The sequence below is a fragment of the Solanum verrucosum genome, unplaced genomic scaffold (genome assembly GCF_900185275.1).
Source record: "Solanum verrucosum unplaced genomic scaffold, falcon-dt-bn FXZP01000150.1, whole genome shotgun sequence".
Lineage (NCBI taxonomy): Eukaryota > Viridiplantae > Streptophyta > Magnoliopsida > Solanales > Solanaceae > Solanum > Solanum verrucosum.
The window spans coordinates 2,638,205-2,651,738 of NW_026020371.1; the positions used below are offsets into that span (position 1 = coordinate 2,638,205).

At 37.5% G+C, this 13,534-nt stretch overlaps 2 protein-coding genes across 2 annotated transcripts in view; both read left to right on the top strand.

The window, feature by feature from the left end:
* The window catches only part of LOC125838361 (protein TONNEAU 1a-like), a 1,213,107-nt gene that overhangs the window by 426,080 nt on the left and 773,493 nt on the right, over positions 1-13,534 (top strand). The window lies entirely within an intron of this gene.
* The window catches only part of LOC125838365 (uncharacterized), a 532,039-nt gene that overhangs the window by 65,404 nt on the left and 453,101 nt on the right, over positions 1-13,534 (top strand). The window lies entirely within an intron of this gene.

Consider the following 13,534-nt stretch of genomic DNA (forward strand, 5'->3'; position numbering starts at 1 on the left):
TTGTGTCAAGTTTTTTCACAAATATAATTGACACAATTGATTTGTATCATATATCAGATATAGTTGTATTAACGAACACAACATTTATCGACAAGTACAATTGATACAAAATACGTATACAGTTGATATGAAATACAAAAATATTTTATATATAATATAAAATACAATTGTCATATCATGTGGAATATTTTTCGGTTGCAATTGTTTGGGATGGAGAGAGAGGGGGCGAGAGAGAGACAAGGGAGAGAGGGAGAGAGAAGAGAGAAATTTTCTATAAAACCCTACATACAACTACGAATATTATCCTTTGGAGGTAAAATTGTGTTCATAGCTATAGTCCTACAAAGCATCCCGATCTACCTATTAGCTGCAATTATTCCGCCGAAGTGTGTTATTCAAGACCTACATAGAATCTTTGCAAAATTCTTGTGGTCTTTTAATGAAAAAAGGAGATATAAGCACTGGGTGTCTTGGGATAGTATCTATCTACCTAAAGAGGAAGGAGGTTGGATTTTAGATCATTGTTTGATGTGTCAAAGACTTTATTTGCAAAGCTTTGGTGGTCTTTTAGAACAAAGATGTCTATGTGGGCTAATTTTCTATGGAACAAATATTGCAAAAGACATAGACCACAGATTGTTGATTGGAATGGAGGGTCTCAAGTGTGGAAGTTCATGTTAGAAGCTAGAAATCAGTTTGATCAAGAGATTTGGTAGGAACCAAGATGTGGTAATTCAAGTATCTGGTTTGACAACTGGACTAAACTTGGTGCTCTTCATTACTACTTACCTATTGGGGTCGATAACCATTATCATTTGGAGGAGGTAAAGTCTTTGATGACACAAGGGGGATAGAATGAGGAGTTGCTACAGAATGAATTCACGGAGGAGGTTTGACATCACATAACTCAGGAGGTCCAAGTGATGGAAGGAATAAGAGATTGGAATAAGCCGTGGTGAATGCAAAACAGTTCAGGTAGATTCTCTGTCAAAAGTGCTTGGAAACTAATAAGGCAGAGGAAAAAAGTGAATGGTGATTTCAAAAATATATGGATCAAAGGGTTACCTTTCAAAGTTAGTTTTCTCGTTTGGAGGCTATGGAAACAAAGATTGCTGGTGGGGGGGAATTCTTATCAAAATAGGCATGGTAAATGAAGTTCATTGTTGTTGTTGTTGTGATTCTAATGTACAAGAGACTATAGAGCATCTATTCATATCATGTCCAGCAACTAAAATGCTATGGGTGAGTTATGCAAATGTTGTAGGCATTCAAGGTCCATTTATACAGTTGCAACAAACGATTAAGATATGGTGGGAGCTGATTGTGCAAATAAATTGAAGTGAATTGTTAAAGTTGTTCCTGCTTTTATTATTTGGGAGATTTGGAAAAGAAGGAATTGCATTACTCATGGAGGAAAAAAAATCTATTCATACTATGGATTTGAAGGTAAATAAAAACTTATTTCGATATGTTTCCTACTTATTTCCATGGTTGAGAGAATTGCCTATGGACTAGCCAAAGATAGTGCAATTGCTTGAAGGTTATACGCCCATCTTAAAATGCAAAATTGTTCATTGGGAATTTCCCAACAATGGGGTGTATAAATGTAACTCAGATGGATCAACAAAAGTAAATCCTGGACCTAGTTCTAGTGCTTTTTGTATTAGAGATTGTGAAGGCGAGTTGATTTTTGCTGAATGCAAAATGATTGTGGATAGAACTATTTTGGAAGAGAGGCTGAAGCTTTGTTAATAGGTTTACAATACTGCATCAATAATCAGTTGCTTCCTTTGATTTTGGAGACTGATTCGTTGACTCTTATTAAGATCCTTGATGGGATTTGGGAAGTACCATGGGCCATTTCTCCGAGGATATTAAAGATTAGGAGGCTAATGGAAAATCAGTTGATAGAGGTGAAACACACGCTAAGGGAAGGGAATTTCCTAGCGGATTATTTTGCTAACCTAGCTTTTTGTTTTGCAGGTACAATATCAAAGCAATTTAATTCAAGTTTAGATGTTCCACATCAAGGTAAAGTTATAATTAACATGGAAAAGAGCAAAACTCCTAACCTTCGATTTACAAGATGCCAAACAAGAACTATAAATTAATGGACAACACAACAACAAACACAAATAGTCAAGGGATTGGATAGTACCACAGTCACAGATGGCTAGATATAGGGTTGACATGTACAAAATGGTACGAGTCTAAGAGATGAACCTCCAGATCTGGACCTTTAACAATGGTATCAACCTCCTTGAGGTTCAACCTGCTGAGGAAAAGATCAATTGGTAAGTTTTTAAAGCTCCGTCAACTTATTTGATTTAGTTTTAGAGAGATCTTACCGTGAAGTTGATCGAAAATGGAGATAAATGGAGCTGAAGAAGTCTTCTTTGGTACTGATTTCATGAGGTTCATGAGAGCTTTGAGCACCTAAGTGAAATTCGACCAAGCTCCAACTTATTTCTCCTTTCAGTTGCTTCTTTTGGGTTAAGAGATCTCAATTGACTTCACTGGTTCTGTAGCTTGCCAACAACTTGGATTGATTAGAGAAGAAGATGGAATTTGTTGAAGTTTTGTGGATAAAGAAGAGTGACTGTTCACTTTCCTCTTTTGTTTACTGGTTTTTAGTTTTTTGTCTTTCTTGTTTTTGTTTTTTTGATTTGGGTCTTGATTTGAACCTTTTTTATATTTTTTGTTTAATAATAAATGGCTTATAGCCTCTCTTTTTTTAAAAAAAAAACAACTACGAATTATAATTAATTTAAACTATAGTAGTTTATTGTAAATATATATCACATGTTTACTTTGTTGTGTAATTTTTTTCATTTATAATCCGTTCATCATTAACATTAATACAAATACTAACTTGGGCAGATTTCCTCAAATCGATCAAAATTATCCAATTTCACTTATTTTGGTCAGTCTTCTTCTTTCTGATGCAATTCATCTAATTAATTTAATTCACACAAAATAAAAATTAAATATAACTACCCCGAATTAAAATAACACATTTTAAATAAGATTGAAAATTAATTGTTGAGAACAATGACTACTTTTGAAATAATGTGACAGATTTTTGAACTTTTTCTTAAATGTGGTTGTTTTTTGAATTGTACATTCTTCTTCAATGAACTTGCAACTTAAATTCACTCAAAAATACGGAATTCTTTACTAAATTATCCCAAATTTATTTATGAGTCCTCCGAGCCATTTTTAAACTTTTGCAATAATATTGAGTGAAAATAGAGCTCGTTTGTGGCAATTCAATTTTTGCAAATATTAGCTTTGATCGAGCTTTAATGGTAGAGTGTCTTCTTCTTTAAATTATTTTTATACAAATCAATGGTAAACTACAAAATAAACTAGAATCAACAACAATATAGATCAAAACAACACTCATTCACAATAGATTTGTTACCTCCAGTCTTCTAAATTCGTGAGTCTAAGCTCGAGTCGACTTCTTTATTTTTTAAATGGTAACAAGTGGTACTTCAAACTTCAAATCTAATACAATGGCAATCCACGAAATGGACTGAAAATCAATAATAGATTCCTCAATTCAATTTTCAGATTTTTCAACTTTTTTTTTATTATTATATGAGATTTAATTTTGTATGTAATCCTTCATCAGTGATTGTGAATGTCACGACCCAAAGTAAACCCTAGATGTGACATGGTGTATACAAGTCACTTGACATACATATACACAACATAATTGAGAAAAAATAAGAAATCTCGTAAGAAGTAAAGAGTTTGACATATAAGCGAAAGTACATCAAAGTCTTGACAAGCCATCTATTACCTAAAAAGAGTAGTCGGAACGTAACTCGTACACCACATACAATGTATGAAACTAAAAATATAAGGAAAGCAATAAATGTGACATCATCCTTGAAGTATGAGGACTCACCAAGTCTTCAAAGTCTATAAGTGCTCACTAGCCACGAACGGAGGGAGAGGAGTCGTCAAGTCATACATTAGTGAAACTGTGTAGGAACAAGTATGAATTAGTACATGTAATGTAATAAGTATGAGGGGAATGTAATAAAACATGATACATGATCATAAGGGGACATAATCGAAAACATGATATGCATGACCAAGCTAGCATAGTAAAATCTTTTAAAGATATATCAGAAATCATGAACATGGCCAATGCATATTAAAATCATCATGAAAGCTTAATAAAACATTTGAAAGCAACGTAGTTCATTTTTGTGAGATATTTACTATTAACCGACATAGACCATGTGACCTATAACATGGAATCCGGTGTCTTGCTCCCACACCGAAAAGAGATGTCATTGCTTGCCAAGGCAACAACCTTACACTTCTAGCTTAGGTAGATTCACTATATATGTCACTTAGGACAACCTATGGGGGCACGTATTTAGGGACAAATGAGATTTCTACTAGAGACCCGACCTCTGCTAACGGGAGAGCCTACATCTCAATGTCCTCTCGGTGCTAAGTAAAAATCTCAACGGAATAGTTATAAACATAAAATCATCATCATCCATAGAAAAATACAATTAAAATACTAATCCAAGATAGAAACATCATAGAGTAGCTCCTTAAACCATGTGTGAGAAAACCTTTCATCATTCATGATTCCTTATGTATGTGAGAAAACCTTTCACAATTCATGCATATGCGAGAAAATCTTTCACAATTATATAGATGATTATCTTAAAGCAACTTAGATTATAAATCATTCTTTATCATGAATCATGCATAAGTTCATGAAAACACATTCATAGATTCATAATTTTTCTTCAAATTCATGCAATTAGAGTTCATAGTCAAAATCATGATCAATGCATGAGTTCACATGGAATTAGTTGAAAAGCATGCAATTGAGTCTAAATCATCAAAATAAGATCATAATCAATCAATTAATCCCATACAACTAGAACCCATGAGAATTCAATGAAAATTCTTAATCAATTTGATTGGAATTGAATTGGAAAATTGAAGAATCTTTAGAGACTCAATGGATGAATAGAACCCATAGATGAATGAAACCTATTGATAAACTCCCAGCTACCTTAATTGATGCCCTAAGCAATGATGATGAAAGTAGACTTGATCTTGAAGAACCCTAGCTTCATCTTCCTTGATCGAGAGAGAAGATTTTTGGAGAGAACTTTGAAGAGAAATGAGGAATTTTATTGAATGAGGGAGTTGGGGAAATTTCTAAGGGTAAAGGGTAGTAATAGAGCTTAGATTTAGGGTAAAAATGACGTAGTATAGGTATTGCGTGCATAGAAAAAGACTCAAATACCACTTTAAAATAACTGTTGGAGGGGTCTTACAAATTGATCGATGGTCCCTATAAACTTCCATGGACCGTATTGGTCGTCCGTAGACTTGATACTGGGACTAAGAAAATTATGAAGAGTTCCACAGTTCTATTCTACGGTCCGTCGAAAGTCCCATGGACCGTAGACCCAACTGTAAAACTCATGAACTAAAACACCTTCCAAGTCTGAGTTCAAGTTCAAGATAAAGGTCTATGACTTGTCAAATTTTCCACGACCCGTACAACCTTCCGTAGACCCAAAAGTCAAAATGTCAACTAAGTTTGGGACCTTTTCTACAATCACATCCTACGGACCGTCCTGGTGGTCTGTAGGAAAATTTTAGAGACCCAAAATCAAAGGTTATTTCTTACGAATCCTTTCTACAAACCGTAGAACCTTTTACGCTCCATAAATAGGACTTGTAGACTGGACCTGCAGTAAACTACGCAACTTTTTTTTTCGAGATGTTACAGTGAAAGACTATATTTTTGTCAATCTTTTAATATTGGTTGGTTATTTTATTTAGTGGATTGGGTTTAAAAACTTTATATTTTATATCTATAGCGCACTTAATTAGTGTGCTATATTGCTTTCATAAGCCGATCAAGCCTTAACCGTCGTTAAGGTTCATGGTGTAACACCTTGGACTCAAGAAAATAGAAAAATATAGCTTTACAGAATCTGGGATCAGAACCAACGAAAACCACCCACGGATTGTAGGTGGGTCCCGTGGTTCAGTCCCAAATTTAGGGTTATTTCAAAATCTATAGATGACACCTACGGTGGTTAACCATGGTCCGTTGATTGACTCACGGACCATAGGATGGTTTCATCGTTGGGGTCCAGAGTTTGATGGTCTCTGATCCCACCCATGGCCGACTAGTACGGTCCGTGGTTGGACCTACGGACTGTAGGTCGAACCTTAGGTGAGGAAAATTGATGTTGGGTCAACTTCAAATGGTCATATCTTTTAGCACAAAATTAATTAGGTGGCCCATGACCTATCAAATACAAGATAATTGAATCTTCTTTCCAACGCCGCCAAGTTTTCTAAAAATACAAGCTCGGAGTAAAAAGTTATGCTCATTTTAGTGAAGCCCTGTCGGGAAGAGCATGAACAACGATTCCTAATGATGGTTTGTAGGTCAAACGATGGCTCGTTAGTCCTGTAGTAGATGGTACTCATCAGTTTTAAGTTAGGGTCATTTTGGTCATTTCCCTTATGCGTTGGGCACTTAAACTACGTTGTTTGATGCCTAAACTATGTCGTTTTACTCAGTTTAAGCCTAATAACCTAGTCGAACATACCTAGAACCCTCATTCTCCAAAAATTATCCAAATTAGAACAAAAAAAAGAAAAAGAGGCACCAATTTCCTTAAAGAACAAGCAACAGTGTTCTTCAAGTTTCAGCTCGAAATCAAAGGATTTCTCCATAGATTTCGTCACCAGGTATGTGGGATTTCACTAGTGGGTTCCTTTCATCCAATAGGTACCTATAATTTAGTCAGCTCCTTGATTCTCCATATCTTGTTTAGACCTAGGGTGTCACTCCCCGAGGCTACCCCTGGGAATAAACACAGGACATTGGATCACGAGTGACCCCAAACTAACCCTGAGTTGGCATATCATAAGCAAACTGAACACATATCTATGAAGATAACTGATGTGGAAGCTAAATCATAAGATAACTGAATAATGGGGAATACTTAATACTAGTTTGAATATATATAAAATTCTAAGAGTTTAGTGATACCGAACAATCACTCAAAAACTAAAGCTTAATCTAAAACTATGTCTGAAAAAGCCTCTACTGACTAGAGTTACTGGGACACGTCCCCAGCTAACCCTAGTAAAACTAAAACTGAAATGAAAGACTAAATCTAAAAACATGTCTATTGTCCTCAAAATATGAGGACTCACCACTGAAGCTGTTGTATGTGGATCGGGAACCGATCTACACATAATCTAGATGTTGATAACATGAACCTACATCATGAAAAAATGTAGCGCAAAGTATGCATTAGTACTTGGAAGGTACTGAGCATGCATGATAGGATAAAAGCTGAACAAAACATATAAGTTGAACAACGCATAACTGAGTAATGACATAATCTAAACATGATGGAAATACTGAGATATACTGAACTGAATGCAATGACCAGGTACATAACATGCTGAGACTGAATGATGAACTATAACTTAAAACCTAGTCAAAGGCACTAGAGTCTGACTGTGAGAGCTACTAATAACCGATATAACCACCACGTGAGCTAACCGTGGTGCCCGATGTATACCATCCATCGAAGGGTCCGATATACCTTGTCAGGGGTATAAAGGCATGACTGACGTGATCACTAAAACTGATGCCCACTAGAGGGGACTTATAAATCTACGGGGGCATATAGTTCTGGGACTATGAGGGTACGCTGAAACCCTAGTCCAATCGATGTTAAGCCTACTCCCAACTGAAAATGTATATGATACATTATGACTGAAATACTGAATAGCTCAAAATAGTGTCATGCAAGTCTGATAATGTAATACTTATATACTGATAATGTGACATTCGAAAGATGAAGCATGTATATCTGTCTAACTAACCTAGCATGTGTAGTTCTTGAACTAAGAGAATCTACACAACTAGGGTTCCAAGTTTCATGCAAAGAACTAAGCAACGATTCCACGAAAACATGATAATCTGATTAGGAATACTCTGACAACTAAATCACAACGAATATCTAAGGTTTTAGAAACCCTAGGTCTGAGCAAGATATAGAGAATCAAGAATTTGACTGAATTCTAGGGACCTAATGGTTGAAAGGAACTCACTAGTGAAATCCACATACCTGGTGATGAAATCTATGGAGAAATCCTTCAATTTCGAGGATGAAACTTGAAGAAAGCCTAATGCATTCTTGGAGAAAGCTATCACCTATTTTATCCTCTTTTGCTCTAAGTTTGGATGATATTTGGTGCATAAAAGTTTTGGGCATGTCTAACTAAGTTATTAGGCTTAAACTAAGTAAAACGACTTAGTTTAGGCATCAAATGACGTAGTTTAAGTCTCCAACGCATAGGGGAAAGGGCCTAAACGACCCTGACTTAATTTTGACGAAGCCCATCCACGGAGGGAACAACGGTCCGTCGTTTGGGTTCGTCGTTCATGATCTGCCTGATAGGGCTTCACTAAAACGAGAATAAAATTTTACTCGGAGATGGAATTTTAGCAAACTTGATGGCGTTGGAAAGAGGATTCAATTATCTTTAATTTGATAGGTCATGGGCTACCTTATTCATTTTGTGCTAAAAGATATGACCGTTTGAAGTCGACCCAACTGCCAATTCCCTTCAATTGGCTATTGACCCTCACCTACAGTCAGACCTACGGTCCATAGGTCAAACCACGGACCATCCTGGTCGACCGTGGGTGGGATCAGAGACCATCAACATTTGGGCCTTAATGATGGAACCCACATATGGTCTGTGGTTTTACTACGGTTTATGGGTGGTTCCGTCGATACTGACACTAGTTTTTCTGAAAATTAGGATTTTCTTCCTTTTGAGATCCGAGGTCTTACAATATCTCTCCTTTGGGAACATTCGTCCTCGAATGAAGTCTAAACAAGTTGAGTATGGAGGGAAGGAGCTGCAATCCCTACCACTAAGTAATAGAAATTGATATTTGACTGAACTGAGTTCCAAGAACATGCAAAAATGCTAAAATGCTAGTACAACTGAAGGATCAAGATACTAAGACGCACGAGTAAACTGAGAGACTGGAGAGGACCTATTATCTCAAGCTAAAACGGAATCGGAATATAAGAGATGAGGATACTTGGCCTTCATGGCTGCTTCTGCTCCCCAAGTAGCTCCCTCTATGGACTGACTCCTCTAAGTTTGTCAAACCTCATCACCCTTTTCATAGGTGATACTTTCAGGAAAACCAATCATCTATCTCAAACTCTAAGTTCCTTCTCCCTACATATGCATAGGATTTCTATCTTAAGTCTATCTCTGATGAGCTGAACTTTTCCCATAGCATCATGTACTGAATCTAACCCAATCAAGGCTGTTTCACCCACTCATCCACCTTAGGAACACATAAGCGGCCATCTCCTCCTTGGGAGAAAACCCCTATTTTCTACTGATGAACTGCACCTTCCAACTGGAGTAATATAGGATCAATGTCCGGTTTTTCCTTAACCTTTGCTACCAATGAAGATTTCGGTCTATTCAAGGCTATCACACCACTATCTGATGTGTCTGTAAGACTAACTCCTAAGCGAGCAAGCCGATGAACATCTTTTGCTAATTCCTTCCCTTTTTCCTTAGCATGTGCTACACTACCCTTTAGAGATCATCTTTCTGGTCTTAAAGGTAAGAGATAAATCTACCTACAGGCACTGAGTTACTACTCTTCCATTCTAAGACTGGCTCGTTGGAAACTAAAACCGAACGATCCTAGTTCTATAATCGACTGAGGCATAACAGGGATGTAACCAATCAATGCTTAGAATGATATTGAAATCTACCATTCCTAACTCTACAAGATCTGTTGAGGTGAATTTCTGAGAGACTGTGACAGGGCAATTTCTGGATACCTATCTAGTTATAACTGGGTCACCAACTGGAGTAGAGACTAAGAAAGGTTCTGAAAGAGTTTCTAGACTGACACATAAGATTATTGTTATATAAGGAGTTACAAAAGACAAAGTGGTCCATGTTGTCTTTCCAGTGAGTGTACCATATGTGAGCCACATCCTTAAGCTGGTAGGATGTCAACTCTACCCTATCATTACCAGCCACTTACATCACTCCAAAGATTTTCTTAACCTCATCAATGAAGTTTTGTGGGTCTTCACAAACTTGCGACCCTAAAAACTCAAGCGGATTCATACTAAAAAAATCTCGAACTCTAGCTGCAGTTGACCCAACATTGGTATTAGTAGGAACTGGACCTGCTAACTATTCTGGTTGGCTACACACTGAGCCAAAAGTTGGATCACATTCTGAAACTCTGCATTCGAAACCTCATGGTATGGGACTGGAGGAACTGCACTTGCGTTGCGTGCATTAGCATTTTGTGGGTAAGCTTTATGAGGAGACATGATCTTAAGTGCATAACGATGGATTAAAAAGAGGAAATGGGATCCTACCTCCCACACAATAAGAGTAACAAAGAGAGTGAAGTTTTCTTAAAACACTTCATAGCCTCCCTCTCATTAGATGTGGTGCACTTCACACCCATGAAAGAGACTTTACTTAGTGCGGCTTTCAGACATCCTAGGAGTGTTAAACCTAATGCTATGATACTAAGTTTGTAACTCCCTAAGGCTACCCCTAGGGGTAAACACGGGACGTAGAATCACGAGTGACCCCAAGCTAACACTGAGCTGGTATATCATAAGCAAACTGAACATATGTATGAAAAGATAACTGAAGCGAAAGCTAAATCATGAGATAACTAAATGATGGGGAATACCCAATACTGGTCTGAATATATATAAAATTCTAAGAGTTTAGTGATGTTGAACAATCACTCAAAAGCTAAAGTTGAATCTAAAATTATATCTGAAAAAGCCTCTACTGACTAGAGTTACTGAGATATGTCCCCAGCTAACCCTAGTAAAACTGAAACTGAAATGAAAGACTAAATCTGAAAATATGTCTATTGTCCTCGAAGTATGAGGACTCACCACTGAAGTTGTTGTATGTGGATCGAGAACCGATCTACGCGCATCATAAAAAGATGTAGCGCAAAGTATGTGTCACTACTTGGAAGGTACTGAGCATGCATGATTGGATTAAAGCTGAACAAAACATACAAGCTCAACAAAGCATAACTTAGCAATGACATAATATGAACATGATGGAAATACTGAGATATACTGAAAAAAACTGAACTGAATGCAATGACCAAGTACATAACATGTTGAGACTGAATAATGAACTATAACTGAAAGACTGGTCAAAGGCTCTAGAGTCTGACTGTCGGAGCTACTAATAACTGATATAACCACCATGTGAGCTAACCGTGGTGCCCGATGTATGCACCCCACATGAGCTAACCGTGGGAATCAAATTTAGTGATGACGCCACAGTCATACCTTTATACCACTGGCAAGGTATATTGGGTCCTTTCGATGGAGCGTATACATCGGACTCCACGTTTAGTTCACGTGGTTAATGTCGATTAATAGTAGCTCCCATAGTCAGACTACTAGTGTATTTGACCAGGTTTTCAGTATATACTTTAGTATTCAGTTTAGCATGTCATATTTATGATTAACACTTGGTCATTGCATTCAGCTTAGCTTTCAGTTATGTTTCAGTATTTATATTTTTGCTCAGAATATGTCATTGCTCAGTTATACTCTGTTCAACTCATATATATGTGTTCAACTTAATATCTATATCATGTATGGTTAGTACATTCCAAGTACTGACGCATACTCTGCGCTACATCCTTTCATGATGTAGGTTCAGGTACTCAGCATCCAAATCACGCTTAGATCGATTATCGGGCCGTATTTAGCAGCTTCAGTGGTGAGTCCTCATATTTCGAGGACAATAGACATGCTTTCATTTTAGTCTTTACTTTTAGTTTTCAGTTTTTGTTAGAGTTAACTGGGGGCATGTCCTAGTAACTCAACTCAGTTATAGTTTTTCAGACATAGTAGTAGAATCAACTTGAATTGTTAAGTTATCTTTCAGTTGTTATTAAACTCTTAGTATGTTTTATACATTCAGACTAGTTGGAGGGTTTCCAAGTTTTAGTTATCCATTGTTTTATCTTCGGCATAGTAGATGGCTTATTCAATTATTCTCAGTTTGCTTGATATATGCCATACACAGGGTTAGCTTGGGGTCACTCATGATCCTAGGTCCCGTGTTACGTCAAGGGGGTAGCCTCGGGGTGTGACAAACTTGAATTAGAGGATTGGGTTTAAGAGTCCTATGATGTTTGAAAGCCGCACTTAGTAGAGTCTCTTTTTATTATGGATGTGAATTGCACCACATCTATGAGAGGGAGGCTACAAAGTGTTTTAAGAAAAACTTTACTTTCTTTGTTATTCTTATCATACGTGGGTATGATCCAACTTCTATTTTCTAATCCGTCGTTATGCGTTTCAGATCATGCCTCCTCATAGAGCTAACACACGGAATGCTAATGCACGCAATGCTAACACAGTTCCTCCAGTACCAAACCATGACCTTATGAATGCTGAATTTTGGAATGCGATCTAGCTCTTGGCTCAGAGTGTGGCCAATTAGAACAATCAACAGGTCCCAGCTCCTGCTAACACAAATGGTGGATCAGCTACAACTAGGGTTCGAGACTTTGTTCGGATGAATCTGCCTGAGTTTCTAGGGTCGCAAATTGGTGAGGACCCACATAACTTCATTGATGAAATTAAGAAAATCCTAGAGGTGATGCAAGTAACTGGAAATAACAGGGTTGAGCTGGTATCCAACCAACTTAAGGATGTGGCTCATATCTGGTTCATTCAGTCGAAAGATAATAGGGGTGAGAATGCAGCTCCTGTGACTTAGGATTGTTTTGCTGGAGCTTTTCTGGACAGGTTCTTCACAAGGGAATTAAGAGAAGCTAAGGCCCAAGAGTTTATGAACTTGAATCAGGGTTCAATGTCGGTCCAAGAGTACGGACTGAAGTTCACTCAGCTCTCCAGGTATGCTTCACACATGGTTGCCGATCCAAGGCACAAATGAGTAAGTCCTTGTTTAGGGTATCTGATCAGGTAAAAACTGAATGTAGAAATGCTATGCTTCTAGGGGATATGGATATCTCCAGACTAATGACTCATGCTCAACAGGTTAAGTGAGATAAGCTTAGGGAATTGGCTAAGGATAACAAAAAGGCCAGAACAGGAAATTATGAATACTCATAGAAAAAGTCGGGTGGTGGAAATTGCTCACAGTTTCAGCAGAGGTCTATAGCCCCAACACCTTAATCAGCTAATGCTCCATCCCCTAGGTTTCGACAAGATAAAAAAGGTAGGGCATCAAACTCTAAGTCTCAGGGGAGTGCTTCAGGACTTTCCCAACTTGTCCAAAGTGTGGTAAGAACCATCCGGGCGAGTGTCTTACAGGAAGAGCGGGGTGCTTTTGGTGTGGTCAGTCTAGCCATAGGTTGAAGGATTGCTCTACTGCTAGGCAGAGGCAATAAGGTAACAATAATAGGGCTCAGTATACAGCTCCAGCA